At 32.9% G+C, this 19,991-nt stretch overlaps 1 pseudogene; it reads left to right on the top strand.

Annotated features, from left to right (window-relative positions):
- The first annotated feature begins 4,838 nt into the window (after positions 1-4,838).
- LOC140693688 (heat shock transcription factor, Y-linked-like) lies at positions 4,839-18,717 on the top strand (annotated as a pseudogene).
- The last annotated feature ends 1,274 nt before the right edge of the window (positions 18,718-19,991 follow it).

Raw genomic sequence — 19,991 nt, 5'->3', positions numbered from 1 at the left:
GTACTCATTTTCACAAGCTTTTCCTAACACCAGATGCGAATTCGTGCATTTTTCACAGTAAAATACTTCTGGAGCGATTTGCACCTAACAGATACGTAATTTACATGAATTCCATCAACAGGGCAATCCGAGTTCCGTATGTGTTACCTGCATGATTGATTCGGCAAAAATGCGTTTCTGAGTTGTGATCATGTGGATTACTGACCTTTCATCCACCAAGCAAGGCATATATACTCTTTTAAATATTTACTCTTACCTCATAAGTTTTTTGTATCACCAGGTTCTAAAATCGGACATTTGGCACCAGAAACCACTCTTTGTGCGCATTCTAAGCAATACATATGTAATTTACATTGTTTACATAACCATGGCATTCCGTATTCCGAACATGTTTCATACAACACGGATTCCTCAAACATGCATTTCTGAGTTGTGAACATGCGCATGACAGATGTTTCAACCATAACAATTTACCTATGCACTTTGAAATATTTACTTTGTCTTCGTAGATTCTTCCTATCACTAGGTTCAAGAATCACAATTTGATCCCAGAGAAAATCTCTTGGAGCGAATACTACCCTTGAGATATTTAATTTGATTGGATTCCATCAACATTATAATCCGTATTCCGCACATGCTACATGCATGACGGAGACGACAAACATACATTCCTGAGTTGAGAGCATGTGGATTTGTGGTCTTCCTTCCTCTATAAAAGGAATATGATCATCTAGACCCGTTTACTCATTTTCACAAGCTTTCCCTAACAGCAGTTTCGAATTCGTGCATTTTTCACAGAGAAATACTTCTGGAGCGATTCCCACCTAACAGATATGTAATTTACATGAATTCCATCAACATGGCATTACGGGTTCCGTACATGCTACATGCATGACGGATTCGGCAAACATCCGTTTATGAGTTGTGAGCATGTGGATTACTGACCTTTAATCCACCAAGCAAGGCATATATACTCTTTGAAATATTTACTCTGACTTCATAGTTTTTTTCTATCACCAGGTTCTAAAATCGGACATTTGGCACCAGAAAACACTCTTTGAGCGAATTTTCACCAATACACATGTAATTTACATTGTTTACATAACCATGGCATTCCGTATTCTGAACAATTTTCATGCATCACGGATTCCTCAAACATGCATTTCTGAGTTGTGAACATGCGCATGACAGATATTTCAAACACCAAACAATTTAACTATGCACATTGAAATATTTACTTGGACTTCGTTGTTTCCTCCTATCACCAGTTTAAATAATCACACTTTGATCCCAGAAAAACCCTCTTGGAGCGAAATCTACCCTACAGATATGTAATTTGAATAGATCCCTTCCATATGACATTCCATGTTCCGTACATATTACATGCATGACGGATTCGGCAAACAATCATTCCTGAGTTGAGAGCATGTGGATTACTGATCTTTCATCCTCTATAAAAAGAATATTTTCATCTAGACACGTGTGCTCATTTTCACAAGTTTTCTCTAACACCACTTTCGAATTTCTGCATTTTTCACAGAAAAATACTTCTGGAGCGATTCTCACCTAACACATATGCAATTTACATGAATTCCATCAACGTGGCATTCCAGTTTCCCTACATGCTACCTGCATGACGGATTCGGCAAACATGCATTTCTGAGTTGTGAGCATGTGGATTACTGACCTTTCATCCACCAAGCAAGGCATATATACTCTTTGAAATATTTACTCTGACTTCATAGTTTTTTTCTATCACTAGGTTCTAAAATCAGAGATTTGGCACCAGAAAACACTATTTGAGCGAATTCTCACCAATACACATGTAATTTACATTATTTACATAACCATGGCATTCCGTATTCCAAACATGTTTCATGCAACACGGATTCTTCAAACATGCATTTCTGAGATGTGAACATGCGCATGACAGATTTTTCAACCACCAAACATGTTACCTATGCACTTTGAAATATTTACTTGGACTTCGTTTCTTCTTCCTATCACCAGATTCAAGAATCACACTTTGATTCCAGAAAAACCCTCTTGGAGCGAATTCTACCCTAGAGATACGTAATTTGAATAGATTCTATGAACATGATATTCCGTGTTCCGTACATGCTACATGCATGTCGGATTCGACAAACATGCATTTCTGAGTTGAGAGCATGTGGATTATTGATGTTTCATCCTCTATAAAAGGAATATTTTCATCTAGACACATGTACACATTTTCACAATCTTTCCCTAACACCAGTTTAGAATTCATGCATTTTTCACAGAAAAATACTTCTGGAGCGATTTCAACCTAATAGATATATAATTTACATGAATTCCATCAACATGGCATTCCGGGTTCCGTACATGCTACATGCATGACGGATTCGACAAACATGAGTTTCTGAGTTGTGAGCATGTGGATTAGTGAACTTTCATCCACCAAACAAGGCATATATACACTTAGAAGTATTTACTCTGACTTCATATTTTTTTTGTATCACCAGGTTCTAAAATCGGACATTTGGCACCAGAAAACACTCTTTGAGCGAATTCTAACCAATACATATTTAATTTACATTGTTTACATTACCATGGCATTCCGTATTCCGAACATGTTTCATGCAACACGGATTCCTCAAACATGCATTTCTGAGTTGTGAACATGCGCATGACTGATGTTTCAACCATAACAAGTTAACTATGCATTTTGAAATATTTACTTTGTCTTCATAGATTGTTCCTATCACAAGGTTCAGGAATCACACTTTGATCACTAAAAAAACCTCTTGGAGCGAATTGTACCCCAGAGATATTTAATTTGAATAGATTCCATCAACATGATAATCCGTATTCCGTACATGCTACATGCATGACAGAGTCGACCAACATGCATTCCTGAGTTGAGAGCATGTGGATTTGTGATCTTTCTTCCTCTATAAAAGAAATATTTTCATCTAGACACGTGTACTCATTTTCACAAGCTTTCCCTAACTCCTGTTTCGAATTCGTGCATTTTTCACAGAAAAATACTTCTTCAGCGATTCCCTCCTAACAGATATGTAATTTACATGAATTCCATCAACATGGCATTCCGGGATCCGTACATGCTACATGCATGATGGATTCGGCAAACATCCGTTTCTGAGTTGTGAGCATGCGAATTACTGACCTTTCAACCACCAAGCAAGTCATATATACTCTTTGAAATATTTACTCTGACTTCATAGGTTTTTTCTGTCACCAGGTTCTGAAATCAGAAATTTTGCCCCAGAAAACACTGTTTGAGCGAATTCTCACCAATACACATGTAATTTACATTGTCTACATAACCATGGCATTCCGTATTCTGACCATGTTTCATGCATCAAGAAGTGGGCATACAGGGAACGTATCTCAGCATCATGAAAGTTATAGATAACAAACCTACAGCCAGTATAATGCTCAAAGGCGATAAAGTCAAATTCATCCTACTAAAATCTGGGAGAGTAAAAGGATGCACACTATCATGACTCCTACTCAAGATAGTCTTAGAAGTCCTAGCCACAGCAGTCAAACAAGAGAGAGGAGAAAAAGTGATGCAAATTGGAAAGGAAGGTATAAAATTTAAACTATATGCAGATAATATGTTACTATTTATAGAAAACCCTACAAGATTCAGAATGAATTTACTACAGCTGATCAAAGAATTCAGCAATGTAGCAGGTTACAAGATTAAGGTACAAATATCAGTGGCAATTCTTAACGCTAAAGATTCAGATAATAATATAGATCTACAGTCAACATGACAGCACTGTATTGGTAGATAAACATACATATAGGCCAATGGCACAAAATACAGAGCCCAGAAATGAACCCACAAGTTTTGGTCAATTAGTCTTAGACAAAGGATGCAAGAAATTACAATAGAAAAGAGATAGACACTTCAGCGACTGGTGTGTGGAAAACTGGAATGCAGCATGTAATTAAATGAAGCTAGAACACTCCAAATGAAGTTAGGACACCATACACAAAAATAAACTCAGAATGGATCAAAGACTTAAACATAAGCAAGATACAATAAACCACCAAGAGGAAAATATAGGCAAAACGTTATCTGATATAAGTCTCGAAAATTTTCTCATAGAACAAATAAAAGAAAGAATAAACAAATGATACCTAATGAAACTTACAGGCTTCTGCACAGTAAAGAAACCGGAAGTAAAACAAAAAGACACCTACGGAATGGGAAAAAATTTGCATATTAAACAGTCAAAGACTTGATCTCCAGAGTATATAAGCAGCTCTTCCAACTGAATAAGAAAAACTAAACAACCCAATCCAAAATTGGGCAGAAGACCTAAATAAGCAATTCTCCAAGGAAGACATACAAATGATCAAAAGGCACATCACAAAATGCTCAATATCCCTTATTATCCGAGAAATGCAAATCAAAACTGCAATGAGGTATCACCTCACAACAGTCAGAATGGACATCATTTAAAAATCCACAAATGACAAATACTGGAGAGGCTCTAGAATAAAGGGAACCGTCCTTCACTGCTGGTGGCAATTTGGTGCAGCCACTGTGGAAAACAGGATGGAGATTCCTCAAAAGCCTAGGAATAGGCTTAGCATATAAGCAAAGAATCCAGCTTCTGGGCATAAATCCAGAAGGAATCCTCCTCCAGGATGACACCTGCACACCATTGTTCATAGCCAGCACTATTTACAATAGCCAAGACATAGAAAAAGCCTAAGGGTCCATCAACATTTGACTAGATAAAGAAGAGGTGGTATATTTATACCATGTAATAGTAGTCAGTCTTATAAACTGACAACATAACGCCGTTTTCAGCAACATGGTTGATCCTGGAGAAAATGTCTATGTGAAGTAAGCCAGAAAGTGACAGAAAATTACCATATGAGAAGGCTCATATGTGGAATCTTAAAACAAAATCTAACCAAACAAAACACTCATAAATACAAAACAGAAATAGACTCGCAGGCAGAGAATACAAAGTTTTGGTTGCCAAGTGGGTGTGGTGTGGGAATAGATAGGCTGGGATGTCAAAATTTTAAAATAGATAAACAGGATTGTACTGTATATCACAGGGAAATATATAAAAGATCTTACGGCAGCTCACAGGGGAAAAAATGGGACAGCAAATGTATATATGTTCATTGTAACTAAAAAATTGTGCTCTACAATGGAGTTTGAGACAACTTTTTAAAATGATTAAAAATCAATAAAAAAAGATTAAAAAAAGACCCTAAATATTACAGGTGTAAATATAAATTAGAGAGAAAAACAACTACGCAAAGGAGTAGTAAAATCAAAGATTTTGTTTTTGTTTTCATCTTAAGATAAGCAAAATCAAAAAACCTCTAGCCAGGTGCATCTTGAAGAAAAGAGAGATGCTCCAAAGAAAATGTCAGAAATAAATGTGGAGAAATAACCATTGTTCCCTCAGATATACAAAAAAGCAATCTTTTTGTCAACACTTACATGCCAATTAACTGGACAACTTAGAAGAAATAAACAAATGTCTAGAATGAGACAGAGATAAGGAGAAACAAATAATTTGAACAAACTTTACTAGAAGAAAGAAAGAATCTGAATTTCAAAAATCATTTAATACAAGAGCAGATATAAACAACTCCCATTGAAAACTGTACAAAAATACAAAATAGAACTTATACTCTTCAAAATATTCAAAAATAGTGAAGATGTGGGATACTCACAAATTCTATGAAGCTTTCATCACCCTGATAGCAAAGCCAACAAACAAAGTACAGGCAAAGAGAATTTCAAGCCAATATCTTTGATTGATATAGATGCAAAAATTCTAAAACCTATTATTAGCAAACTAAATCCGGCAATACCAAAAATGAATTATACACCATGATCAACTTTAATTCATTGAAGGGTCATAAGATAGGTGGAACATACATGAAATCAATCATTTTGATACACCAAATTAACAAAAGAAAAAGGGAAAATGACATGATCATCCCAATAAATCGATAAAAAACAATTCACAATATTCAACATTTATTCATTAAAAGAGCAACAATAACAGCAACAACAAAAAAACAACAGAAACCTCTTACCAAAGTAGGATTCAGGAAATATATCTCAACATAACTAAAGTCATTAATAACAGACACACAGACAGCATAATATGCAAAAGTGAATAACTGAAAGCCAAATTAAGGAATAAGAAAGGGATGCCCACTCTCACCATTTCTATTTAGCACAGTATGGGAAGTCTCAATCAACAGCAATTGGAGAAGAAAAAAGTTATTCAAGATGGATTGAATGAAGTAAAACTATTATTATTTTAGATGACATGATAATCTATATAGAGAAGCCTAAAGATTCTCCATGCCAGAACAACTAAAATTAATAAAGACATTTAGCAAAGTAGCATTATTCATGATTAATGTACAAAAACTGTCACATTTTTTTTTAAAATAAGAATGAAATATTCCATAATTTAAAAAAATCCATATGATATCAGATCAAAAATAAAAAACCTATGAAAAAAACAAGATAAGAAAGTCTATAGGACACTGATGAAGAAATTTGAAGATGATGCAAAGAAATGGAAAATATCTCAATGTCTTAGTTTAGAGGAATTATTATTTTTAAAATATACATTCTACAAATGATGTCTACAGATATAAAGTGATTGAGATCGATATACATGATACTTTTCAAAGTAATTAAAAGAGTCCTAAGATTTGTATGGAACTGCAAAAGTACCAGAACTGCAAAAGAAACAAGAGGAAAATGAACAATTTTGGACTCATATCCCATAACCCTCCTAGATCTCAGACTATATTACAAAATCAGTAATCAAAACAGCACAATACAGGAAAACGAACACATCCATATCACTGGAAAAGAACACAGAGGCAGAAATAAAACATCACACATATGGTCAACTAAATTATGACAAAGGAAACAAAAATATACAATGCCTAAAAGACAGTCTTCAGCAAGTGATGTTGGAAAACTAGAGAGCTACATGTAAATCAATGAAACTAGAACACTACCTCACACTGTACAAAAATAAACTCAAAATGTTTGAAATATCTGAATCTAATACATGACACAATAAAACTCCTGGAAACTAACATAGGCAAATCAAGACATAAATTGTAGCGAAATTTTCTTATGTCAATCTCCCAAGCTGAAAACAATAAAAGCAAAATAAAGAAATAGGTCCTAATTAAAATTAAAACCTTCTACACAGCAAAATAAACAATAGGAAAAGATGAAGTTCCAAATGGGAGAAAACATTAGGAAACAATGCATTCAACAAGAGGCTAATTTATCAAATACACAAATCGTTCATAAAACACCATTCCAAAAATCTACAAACAACTCAGCCAGAAAATGAGCAGAAGACAATTCTCTAAAGAAGACACAAAGATGACAATCAGAAACATAAAAACATGCTCACATAGCTAATCATTATACAAATGCAAGACAAAAATAAAATAATGTTTTACCTCACACAAGTGAGAAGGGCTGTCATCAAAATGTCTACAAATAATAAACACTGGGGAAGTTGTGGAGAAAAAGGGACTCTCCAACGATGTTGGTGGGAATGAAAATTGGTGCAACCACTTTGGAAACAGTATGGAAGTTCCATTAAATAATTAAAATAGAAATATCATATGACACAGCAATCTCACTCCTGGGTATATAAAGAATAAAACATGAAAACAAAGAATCATAGGGTAAATTACAAGAAGTACACTCTGACATTGGACTGAAATTGATTCTACATATGTCTCCTCTGGCAAGGGAAGCAGAAGCAAAACTAACAAAATATAATTTTATCACTCTAAACAGATTTACACTGCAGAAGAAATGAACAATAAAATGAAAAGTCAACCAACACATTGGGAGAATATATTTGCAAGTGATATTTTCCAATCAAGTGTTAATATCCAAATATATGGCAAACTCTTACCCCACAACAACAACAAAAAAGACCAAACAATTTATTTTAAAAAATGTCCATAGGAACTGAATAGATAGATCTGAATCAATTATCTGTAGAAAACATACAGTTGGCTAAATCACACATGAAAATATGTTCAGAGTTATAAATATTTAGGAAAGTCTTAAACCAAAAATGAAACAAGACCTCACAATTTTCAGAAGGTTCTCATTAAAAAGAAAAGAAATAAATGTTGGTGAGATTGTGGAGAAAAAGGTACACCGTGGACACTCTTGATAGGAATGCAAAGTATTCATTCCATTGCATATATACATCAAATTTTGTTCATCCAATTTTTTGTCAAGTTATGTTGGGTTTGTAGGCTCCTGTCTGAAGGCTCTAGAGAATAAGCTCATGGGGTGAACTGATAAAAAAAGCTGTGAGGAATGTCACATATCCAGGCTGGATAAGAAATGGCCTAATCAATGTATCCAGTATGAATGGCTGGATAGCCTATGATGGGTAAGATCCTCAGAGGAGGACAACCTAAGACAGGCACAGCTGGCTGAATAAGAGAAGGCCTACTTAATGAAGTTCCGTGATGAAATTTAAAACAATCCTTGATCATTTAACATCCTGTGATTACTGCAGGAGTGTAGGGACATAAATTGCTTAAGATTATTAACATTGTTATAACTTAGATGATATGTGAGGCATTGTGCATGTCCTATATAAACCCTTCTTCTAAGAATCAATAAACTGAGAACTGCTTTGCTTCTCTCCACACAGTTTTTGTGTGTATATGATATTGTGACACTGACAGGGTTAATTGAATTTGTTCTGAGTGTCTTAAAAGGATGTTGCATTATATACAATGCTCTTTCTGCACCTATTGAGATAATTATGTGAGTTTTATTTCTCATTCTATTAGTGTGGCATGTCACCTTTATTGATTTGAAAAGTTTGTAGTATCCTTAAATACAGGGATAAATCCCTTTACTCATGTATGTTTATGATACAATAAATGTTTTATTGAATTTATGTTGCTTGTGTTTTGTTGAGAATTTTGGCACATATGTTCATCAGGGTTTATATTCTATATTTTGCATATAATGTCCTTTCTAACATTGTAATGCAAATAAAGCTGGCATCATAAATCTAGTTTGGATACTTTCACCCACTTCAAAATCTTAGAAGATTTGGGTAAGAATTGGTGAAAATTGTCTTCAAATGTATGACAGAATTCACCAGTAAAGTCATCTTGTAAATTTTTTCTGGTTTGGGAGGTTTGGAATACTGATTTACTCATACACACTTTTGCTCTATTTAATTTTGTAATTTCTTCATCATTCAGTATTGGAAGACATATGATTCTGGGAATATGTCTTTTGTTCTAGGTCATTCAAATTGTTGACTAGTGGAAATTTCTTCTGATTCTATGCACCTCTACACATCTACAAAATCTTCTCTTTTATTTCTAATTTTATTCGGGTCTTTATTTTCTTAGCCAACCTAAAGGTTTGTCCACTTTATGTTTAAAAGAAACAGACTTAGGTATATTTTTTTATCTCTTCAATTGTTTCTCTTGTTATTTCCCTTACTCTCATTCATTCAATTTTCTTTATTCTTTCTGTTTTCTCCTAGTTCTTGATGTTTAAATTTATGTAGTGTGATTTTTGTATTTCTTTTATTATTAAATATGATATTTACTTATTTATTCATTCATTCATTCATTCATTTATCTCTTTACTTACTTATTTACTTATTTATTCATTTATTTATCATTGAAGTACTGCCATTTACAATGTGTCAATCTATGGTGTATAGCACAGTGTCCCGCTTCATGCATATATTTGTGTGCCTATTAAAGTAAACTTCATGATATTTACATACTGTCCAGTGTTATACAAAAGGCATTTTGAAAAAATCTATTTTTATATATAGTGGATAACATTTATAACTCTACAGCTTCCAAGTATATCCTCTCCTATGCCTTGTCTGCAGTAACCATAAGAGTATTAAGTAGATCTGCAAGTGTGTTTCAGTTTTGTAGATGAAATCATAGTTTTCTTATCCGAATTGTTTTTTTAATGTTCTACGTATGTCATATCATGCATTATTTTTCTTTCTCTTTCAGGCTTACTTCATTTAGAATGTCACTTTTTGGGGACATCCATTTTGCTGCAGATGTCATTGTTTTATCATTTTTTATGGCAGAATATAAATCCATTGTGTAAATATGGCATAAATTCTGTAAACTGTCATCTGTTCATGGACAATTAGGGTGTTTCCATGTCGTGACTTTTGTATATAGCACTGCTAAGGTCATAGGGGAGCAGGTGACATTTTGAACTATGGTTCTCTCTGATATATACCCAAATGTGGGATTGCTGGATCATATGTTAAGTCTAGTTTTATTCTTTTGATTAATCCCCATCCTGTTTTCCACAATGACTGCACCAAACTACATTCCTACCAATAGTGTAGAAGTGTTCCCTTTCTCCACAGCTTCCCCAGCATTTATTGTTTGTTGACTTTTGAATGATGGCCATTGTGACTATTGTGAGGTGATACTTCATTTTAGTTTTGAATTGCCCTTCTCTGCTAATGATATTGAGCAATTTTATTTTCATATTTCTATGTGACATATGTATGTCTCTAATGGAGAATTGTTTGTTTAGTGCTTCTGCCCATTTTCAGATAGGGTTTCTTGGTTATTTTTTATTATTATTAGGTTGTATGATATCTTTATATTTTGGAAATTTAGCCTTTGTCAGTTGCATCACTTGTAAATATTTTCTTTAATCCTGTAGGTTGTCATTTTGCTATGTTTATGGTTCCCTTTGCTGTGCAAAATGTTTTAAGTTTAAATAGGTCCCATTTATTAATTTTGCTCTTACATCCACTACCTGGGTAGGATGTTCTAGGAGTTCATTGCTGAGATTTATCTCAGAGTGTTTTGCCTGTTTTCTTCTAAGAGATTTACTGTGTCTTGGCTTACATTTTAGTCTTCAAGCCATTTTGAGTTTATTCTTGTGTATGCAGTGGAGTGTTCTAACTCCATTGCTTTGCATGCTTCTATCCAGTTTTCCCAACACCAGTTGCTGAAGAGATGGTCTTTTCTCTGTCATACTCTTAGCTACTCTGTCAAATATTAATTGAACATAGGCATGTAGATTTATTCCCAGGCTCTCTATTCTGTTCCATTGGTCCATTTGCCTGTTTCTGTACCAGTATCATGTCGTTTTGATTATTGTAGATCTGAAATAGTGTATGGAGACAAGGCGGTTTATTGCTACAACCTCTTTTAGTCTTCAATATTGTTTTGGAAATTATGGATCTTTTTTGATTCCATATAAATCTTATGATCATTTGTTTCATTCCTAAAAAGAAATGTTTTGCATAATTTGATAGGAACTCCGATTAAGTCTGTGGATTACCTTGGGCAGTATGGCCATTTTTGCAATATTATATCTTCCAATACGGGACCATTGGTTATCTTTTCAATTCTTCAAATCTTTCTTGATTTTCTCAATCAATGTTTTCTTCTTCTCCATGTGTAAATCATTCACCTCCTTGGTCAGAGTTATGCTTAAGCATTTTATAGTTTTGGGTGCAGTTATAAAAGGGGTTGTTTCTATTCTTTGTTTTCCTGTTGATTCAATGGTACTGTAAAGAATCCTAATTGGTTTTTGCACACTAATCCGTCTACATTGCCCAGTTCCTTTTTTAGCCTAAGTAATTTTTTATGAAACTTTTACACTTTTCTATATATAGTGTCATGTCTGCATATCGTGACAATTTTACCTCTTCTCTTCCAGTCTGAATCATTTTATTTCTTTTTCTTGCCTGATCATTGTGGGTAGGACTTCCAAGACTATATTGAATTGAAATTGTGAGAATGGGCATCCTTGTCTTGTGTCAGGTCTTTGTGGGAAAGTTTCCAGTTTTTCACCATTGAGTATTTTGCTGGCTATATGTTTGTCATAAATAGCTTTCATTATGTTGAGATGTGGTCCTTATATGCCCACTGTGATAAGAACTTTTATTGCAAATATGTGTTAAATTTTATCAAATGCTTTTTCTGCATTTACTGAGATGATCATATCATTTTTGTCTTCTCTTTTGTTGATATGGAGTATCACAATTGATTGATTGATTGATTTGCATATATTAAACCATCCTTGTGTTCCTGGGATGAACCTAACTTGTCCATGGTGCATGAGCTTTTATTGACATGCTGTTGGATTCTGTTTGTTAATAATTTCTTAAGCACATTTACATCTAAGTTTATCAATGATATTGGCCTATAGTTTTCTTTTTGTGGTAGTGTCTTTGTCTGGTTTTGGTATCAGTTTGATTTTGGCCTTATGGTGTGAGTTTGGGAGTACTCTCTCCATATCAGTCTTTTGGAAGAGTTTGAGGAGGACTGGTGTGGATTTTTCTTTGTATGTTTTTTCAAATTCCCCAGTGAAGCTATTTGGGTCTGAATTTTGTTTGCAGTGATTTTTTATTTTATTGATAATTCTATTCCATTTCTGGTGATATGTCTGTTCAAATGGTTAATTTCTTCTTGATGCAATTTTGGTAGTCTGAATGTTTCCAAAAACTTCTCCATTTATTCCTGGTTATCCAGTTTGTTTGCATACAGTTGCTCATGGTATTCCCTTATGATATATTGTAATTTTTTGTACTGTTTGTAATATCTCCATTTTCATTTCTTATATTATTTGTATTCTCTTTCTTTTCTTGTTGGTGAGCCTGTTCAGAGATTTGCCAATTTTGTTTACTATTTCAAAAAAATGTTTGATTGATTTTTTCTACTTTTTATCTTTATTTCAATTCTTTCTTTTTTATCTTTATTTTTCCCCTCTTTCTGCTGACTTTTTGTTATATTTGCTCTTCTTTTCTTGATTAGGTTACATAGAACATTATATTATTTATCTCAAATTTTTCTTCTACTTTGAGGGGGGTCTTGTCACTATGTACTTCCCTCTTAAGCCTGCTTTAACTGTATTCCATAGAGTTTGTGTATTTTTTGTCATATTTCTTAAGATATTTTTTAATTTCTTCTTTTACTCATCACCTCCCCTCCTTGTTTTATTACCATGTTTTTTAATCTGCATGCTGTCATTTTTTTCTCCCTGTTTTTCTGTGACTGTTTTCTAGTTTCATGGTATTATACTCAGAAAATTTGCTTGTTATATCTTCTTAAATTTGTTGAGGCTTATTCAATGACTGAGTACATAATCTTTCCTGGAAAATGTTCCATGTGCACAGGAAAAGAATATATATTCTGTTTTGGGGAGAAGTACTGTTTTGAAAATATCAGCCATCTCCAATTATTTTATAATGTCTTTTAGTATCTTTGTTCCCTTATTAATTTTCTGTGTGAAAGACAAATCCAGTGATGGTAATGGGGAGTTATAGTCTCCTACTGTGCTTGTGTTTTCAGGGATTTCTCTCTTTTTATCTATTAGCATTTGTCTTTCTTATTAGGTACTCCTATATTGAGTGAGTATATCTTAATTTGTATAATACCCTCATTGTTTATTGCTCCTTTAATCATTATATCATGTCCTTGTTTATTTTCCTCTATGGCCTTTGTTGTAAAGTCTCTTTTGTGTGAAGTCAGTACTGCTTGTCCTTCTTTCTTGTCATGTGTATTTGCATGGAATATAGTTTTCCATCTTCTAACTTTCAATTGATGTGTGTTCCTCTTACTAAAGTGGGTCTCTTGTATGCTTCATAATGTTGGGTATTGTTATATTATCCCATCTGACAATATATATCTTTTGACTGAAGCATTAAGTCCAATTATTTTTGTTATAGTTATTGAAAGACTGGTGTTTATTTCCATTTTGAACTTCATTTTCCAGTTGATTTTGTATTTATTTTTGTTCATTTCTTTTTCGTTTTGTGACTTGATAAATTTTCTTTTATTATCTTGGGTTCTCTTTGTCTTTGTTACTTCATTGTAAGATTTTGACTTATGGTTACCTTGTTTTGTATTTATATTGACCCATACCATATCTGTTTATTATAACTGATAACAATACAAACTAAAACCCATTCTACAGAGAAGAGAAACACGAAGAAAACACACTGTATTGACCTGTTTCACTCTGCGACCCTTAAAAATTTTGATGTCTTGTTTTACATAATCTTATATATTCTTTTGTAAGTCATTGTAACTATTGCCTTTATAATATTGCCAAAGTCTTTTCTATAGCATCCTGCTTCTTTTTTATTTAGAGCAGAATTTTCATTATTTCTTTTTCTCTTGCTAAATTCTTTTAGTGTTTTCTTGTGTTGAATATATTTATCTCTCCTTGTATTCTAAAAGATATCCTTGCTTGATAAATTATCTTAGAATACCATTTTCTTTCATTCAGGACTTTGAATATGTCTTGCCACTGACTTCTGCCTGCTGTATTTGTGTAGGAAATGAGTTTAAAATATTATGTATATAATTGTATATATACGTAAAGACCACCTAGAAATGAAGTTAACAAATAAGGTGAAATCATATACATTAAAAAACAGAAAACATTGATGATGGAAATTAAAACTGATCCAAAGAAGTGAAAAGATCTCTTATGTTAATGATGTGAAACAATGTGGTTCAAACAAGCATACTACCCAAAGGAATCTACATTTAGTGTGATTCATCTCAAAATAGCTATGAAATATTTCCATTAAATAGAACAAATAATTTCAAAATTTATATGTAATCACAAAGATCATGAGTTGCAAATATAATCTTGAAAAAGTGTATTAAATCTAATGGTGTAAAGTTTTCTGATGTTAAACAGTCCGACAAAGCTTTAGTAATTAAGACAACATGATATGGGCTCAAAAACAGACACCAATCAGTAGAAGAGAATAGAGCAACCAGATATAATCCCTCACACCTATGATCAATTAATCCATGAAAAATGAAGCAAGAGTATAAAATGAAGAAAAGACATTCTCCTCAATAATTAGTGCTGGGGAGATTGAACATTGAAAAAATAGATTAGAATATTTCCTCACATTCTATACAATCCATGACAAAGAATAACATTTTATTTCTTTTGTTTACTAATATTTCTTGTACCTTTAGTTTATAGATCTATGTTTAGATCTTTTATTTCACTTACCAATTTATTCCTATATTATTCTTTTGGGTATAAATTTACATAGAATTATTTTCCTAATTTCTCTTTCTGATAATGTGTTGTTACTATACAAAAATGCAACGGATATTTGTATATTGATTTTGAATTCTTTAAGTATATTAAGTTTGTTCATTATTTCTTACAGTCACTGGTGGAGTCTATGGAGTTTACTATCAATGCATAATTATGTCATCTGTAAAAACTTTACTGCTTTTTTACAAGTTGGATGACTTTTATATTTTTTCTTGACTAGTTGTTCTGGCTAGGACTTCTAGTAATGTAATTTAAGACCTGTGAAATTGAACTACTATTTCTTATTACTGCAACAGAGGAAAACATTCCTGTATGTTAACATTGATCTTGATGTTAGTCATGGGTTTTACATATATGCCTTTTATTATGTTTAGTTACATTCTATCTAGAGTGAATTTGTTAGGAATATTTTTATACAAAATTATGGTCAGATCTGTAAATAATTTTCTAACATTTTTTGAGATTGTTATTTTATAATTCTTTGTTTTTTAAGGGATGGTATCCCATTGTTCCATTTGCATATGTTACATAATAATTTTGAATGAGGACTAAATTCAAATTAACTTTAGTTTATAATACGTATAGTATGCCATGAATTCAGGTTGCTAATATTCACTTAGAATGGAATATACGCATACTGAAGGAAAAATTTACATTGTAGCTTGAGTGTACATTATTTAAAAATTTTATCACTCATTTTGAATTTGGCTTATATTTAATGGAATTTATGTCTAAATAAATAGTTTAAGTTTTGCTAGAACTAGATTTACTACAGTTTACTGATAAAGAACATAGCTATTATTTACAGTTAGTGCAAAATACACTTGCCTTAAAATGCCGTATTATACTAACAATGCCAGCTGTTTCAGGACTGAGAAACATATTGCTTCTTAAATGCATCACATGGTTTTTCCACCCCAACCCACTATACTGTTATTGCTTTGTTTTTTGATTGTTTGTTTGCCCCTTAATGGAGGCACTGCTTATTGAGCACAGGATCTTGTGCATAAGTGTATTTATCAACATCATTCTGGAACACTTAACAGAAGTCACAAGAGTATGGATTATAAAGATGACAAGAAATTTTATTGCATCTGGGGACTTATAAACCTCTGAGTGAAAGAATGGTAAAAAATAATTTGTAAATATACAATAAGCTTTTCTCTTTTGTAATTTTAAAGTAGAATATTAAATTATGTTTATTTTATTTATAACACTGATTTACAATTTAAAACAACAATTACCCACTTTGGGATTTCTTAAATTTGATACATTATTTTAATCTAATTTTGTTTCATAAATATTTAAAATTTATATATAAACATAACAAATATACTGATATTTAGTCTTCTCATGTTTTGTATATAGAGCTACTTATTGTAAAGCACACAAATACCTACTTCCACCTCCTAATAAAATTATGTTTCACTTTACTTATAAAAGATGATGAAAATTTATAACTTTTCTGTACAGGTTTTACAAAAATTTCACTTTAAATTCCAAAACTTTAAAATTATTTTATATATTTTGTGCATTATTAATACTCTGTTCACCAATCTGCTATAAATTTGTGTACAAAAGGATGGAGATTGGTTTTATTTCATAGTCCCCAAAATTAAATAATTTTAAAAGATATTGTGAGGATAATATTTGCAGATCACACTATAAATATAAGCATCCTATATGTTTCATTTTTACTTTATGAATGATAAGGAATCACTGGCTGAATGTTCCACTTGTGTTGCTAGGAGACCAGTCGTTTTGTGATGTCACAGCTGCTCAGGTTGAGAACCATTGTGATGGCCTAACAGTTTAAATGTGCAGGCCTGCCAAAGCAGCATTTGAAGCTGCAGTGCTCAAAATCATGCAGATTTGAAAAGTACTTGTAGAAAAAGTTATATGAGATGGCACATGTTTCTTCAGAAATTCAAGATGTGTCTCGTAAAGATGGACCAACTGGTTCAGGAAACTCCGGTAGATCTCTATTGTGTGAACAAACATTTTCTGGGGACTTGGACTTGAGATCTATAATTGAAGAAAATGCTTTTCAGACTTTGTCTGAAGTATTTTTGATTAAAAGACCATGTTACACACATTGTGTCTCTGAACCAGATGAAGATAATGACATTCGTTTCCTGACATTTCCAAGAAAACTCTAGAAGTTGGCTGGGAGTGACCAAATTAAATCCATCTGGTGGGATGATAATGGAGCTTCCATAGTGATTGATGAGGATATCTTTAAGAAGGAAGTTTTGGAAAGAAAGGCCCCTTTCAGAATATTTGAAACTGGAAGTATGAAAACTTTAGTTAGACAAATTAAACTTTATGGGTTTAGTAAAGTGCGGCAGAATTTTTAAAGTTCTGCTTGTCTGGCTGACTTTCTGGCAGAAGAAATAGAAGTCTCTGTTTTAAGCAAGGTATTAAGTAATTTTAGTTACCGCTGGGTAACTTATGTATAAAATTTTATTTTGTACATCAAATTATGAGAATATAAATGTAAAGTGAGCTTTTGAATATCGTACAAAACTAATAAGGCTAAAATCCTTTATTTTTTCTAAAAAAAGGACAGTGCCTTAAGTAGTCAAGATTATGAGATAGTTGCTTGTAACTATGAATCTTACCAGAAATCTAAAAAATTTTAAAAGCTGCTTTTAAAAAGTAGCATTCACCCTTATTTCAAATGCTAACTTTTTAATTTGATGACTATAAAATTTAAAAGTGTATATTCCAAATAAGGAATTTCAAAATATCGTCAACATTGTTCATATTTTGATGATATTTTCTTTGCATGGTAAATGTGAACTCTGAGGTTTCCTAGGTTAGGCTTATTGTAGTGTTGTATTTTGGTTTAAAATATTACTAAAATATTTCTCCTTTTGTTGTAGCTGCAGTTCTATCATAATCCAAATTTTAAACGTGGCTTTCCCCTGCTTCTAGTGAGAATGAAAAGAAGAGTTGGGATTAAAAATGACTGTCTGGTATCTTGATTGGCTGAAGATTTCAAAAAGAAGCACTTTAAAGTAGGGTGTAATGTGGACAATCATAATTCTGATTTTTAGCTGACACTCATGGAGAAAGTGCATTTTTACCTTCTGCAGATTTAAACATGCCTCTAATAATAAAGCCCTCTAATAGCCACATAATTGGTGATACAAATATCCCGATCAGAGGTGATTTTTCTCCTCCATCATCAATGTCAGTTAGACCACCAGAACAAAGTGTAGTGGATCAACGTGCTGTTTTAAATCAGTTGACCACTCTCCACGGGCACTCTCAAAGCAACTACACTGAAGCAAATGGCCGTGTTGTGAACTTCATTACAACTACAACTTCTAATTCTCAGTACAGCATCTTGTCTCCCATACAGAGCAATTGTTTTCGACTGATGATGCAGCCTTCTACTTATCCAAATAGGTATCACAACATATCTTCCAATGAAGGTCGTTTTTCTAAACTTCAACCAGGGAGCAATCAATGGTTTCCAGTGCCAGTGATAGCAGATACATCAGCTACAACCCTTTCAATGTGAAATCATCAGCCATCTTCAGTTTATGAACGTCATCCTAATTACAACTGATCTTCCAGGGGACTACCAGATAATGCAGTAAAACAAAGATTAAAATTGATGTTGGCAAATGTCGACAAATATCTGCAATTTTCTCATTTGAACAGTAAACATAGATTTGTACCTTTATTTTCCATTTTTTTAAATAGTTTTAACAGTTAAATGGGAAACTAAGTTACCATTTAAAGAAAAAAAGAGATATTTGATTCTTATGATCATTTGATGGAATAATATGGGAGTAAATTTAAATAATTTCTTGTAAGGAAGAAGAGAAAATGGAAGAATTTGGTAAAAGATTAAAACATGGAGAGAGGGAAAATTACTAAGTGGTTTTGGGTTCATCCTGGAAAGTATCAAAAGTGTTAAGTTAGGATAGGTTGGAACAGGAGATAAATGATGGAACCAGCCCAGGGATCATGGTCTCTTTTATGTCATCCCTGGAATCATAAAGGTCACATGATGTAGTCTCAGAAGGCACATTCATCATGTGGTAGAATTTAAGAAGTAATTTTATATTTGTTATTTTTGTGCTGTTCTGAAAGCATTCAAATTGGTGCTTTCATTTCCTGCCCTCAAGAGCCTTCACTATATTTTCTTGTCAATAATTAATGTTGATTTAATGTACCATCCAAAGTCAAGCTTAAGTCCTCAGGTTGTCACTAAAAGCCTTTCAAACTCTAAGCCTACAAACTCAACTTAGTTTTTTCATTTCTTTATAAATCTGGCATCGGACTATCTTGGCATATCTTTATGTTTCAGCATATCTGGATAAACATCCAGGCAAATGCTTTTCAGCTATGTTAGCTCTAAACTCACCACTTTATCTCCAGCTCATCTTTGAACATTTGGTGTCCTCCTTTTACCTACTTACACTTTCCAAGTCTCAGCACTAAATCCACCTCCTCCAAATGTTTTCTGTCTATCCCCCTTTCCTTGTCTAATTTTGATACCAGCACAGTAAGCACAGCACATGCCACAGGATGCATTTAAGTATTTAGTGAATGAAAAATACATGTTCACTTTAAGCAAAATCTACTTTTCTGAAACAACAAATCTCTTATGGTTTTCAAACTATTTCGTTATGGTCTTTATTCTTCACCACAAACTAGCTCTTTTCATAGCTCAAGGTCTAGTCACTCAAGACACGAAGTGGAGGTAGGTACAGGAGACAAAGTATTATTTTCTTCTTAATTCATGCCTACAGATGCCTAAAGGATTCCATTCTCATTTGCTGTATTTTTTCCTATCTCTTCATCACCCACCCACCACAAAATAGCTGATTCTCTTCCCCATTCTGAT

This window comes from Vicugna pacos, unplaced genomic scaffold (assembly GCF_048564905.1).
Source record: "Vicugna pacos unplaced genomic scaffold, VicPac4 scaffold_20, whole genome shotgun sequence".
Classification (NCBI taxonomy): Eukaryota; Metazoa; Chordata; class Mammalia; order Artiodactyla; family Camelidae; genus Vicugna; species Vicugna pacos.
This window is presented reverse-complemented; position numbering and strand designations above follow the sequence as displayed.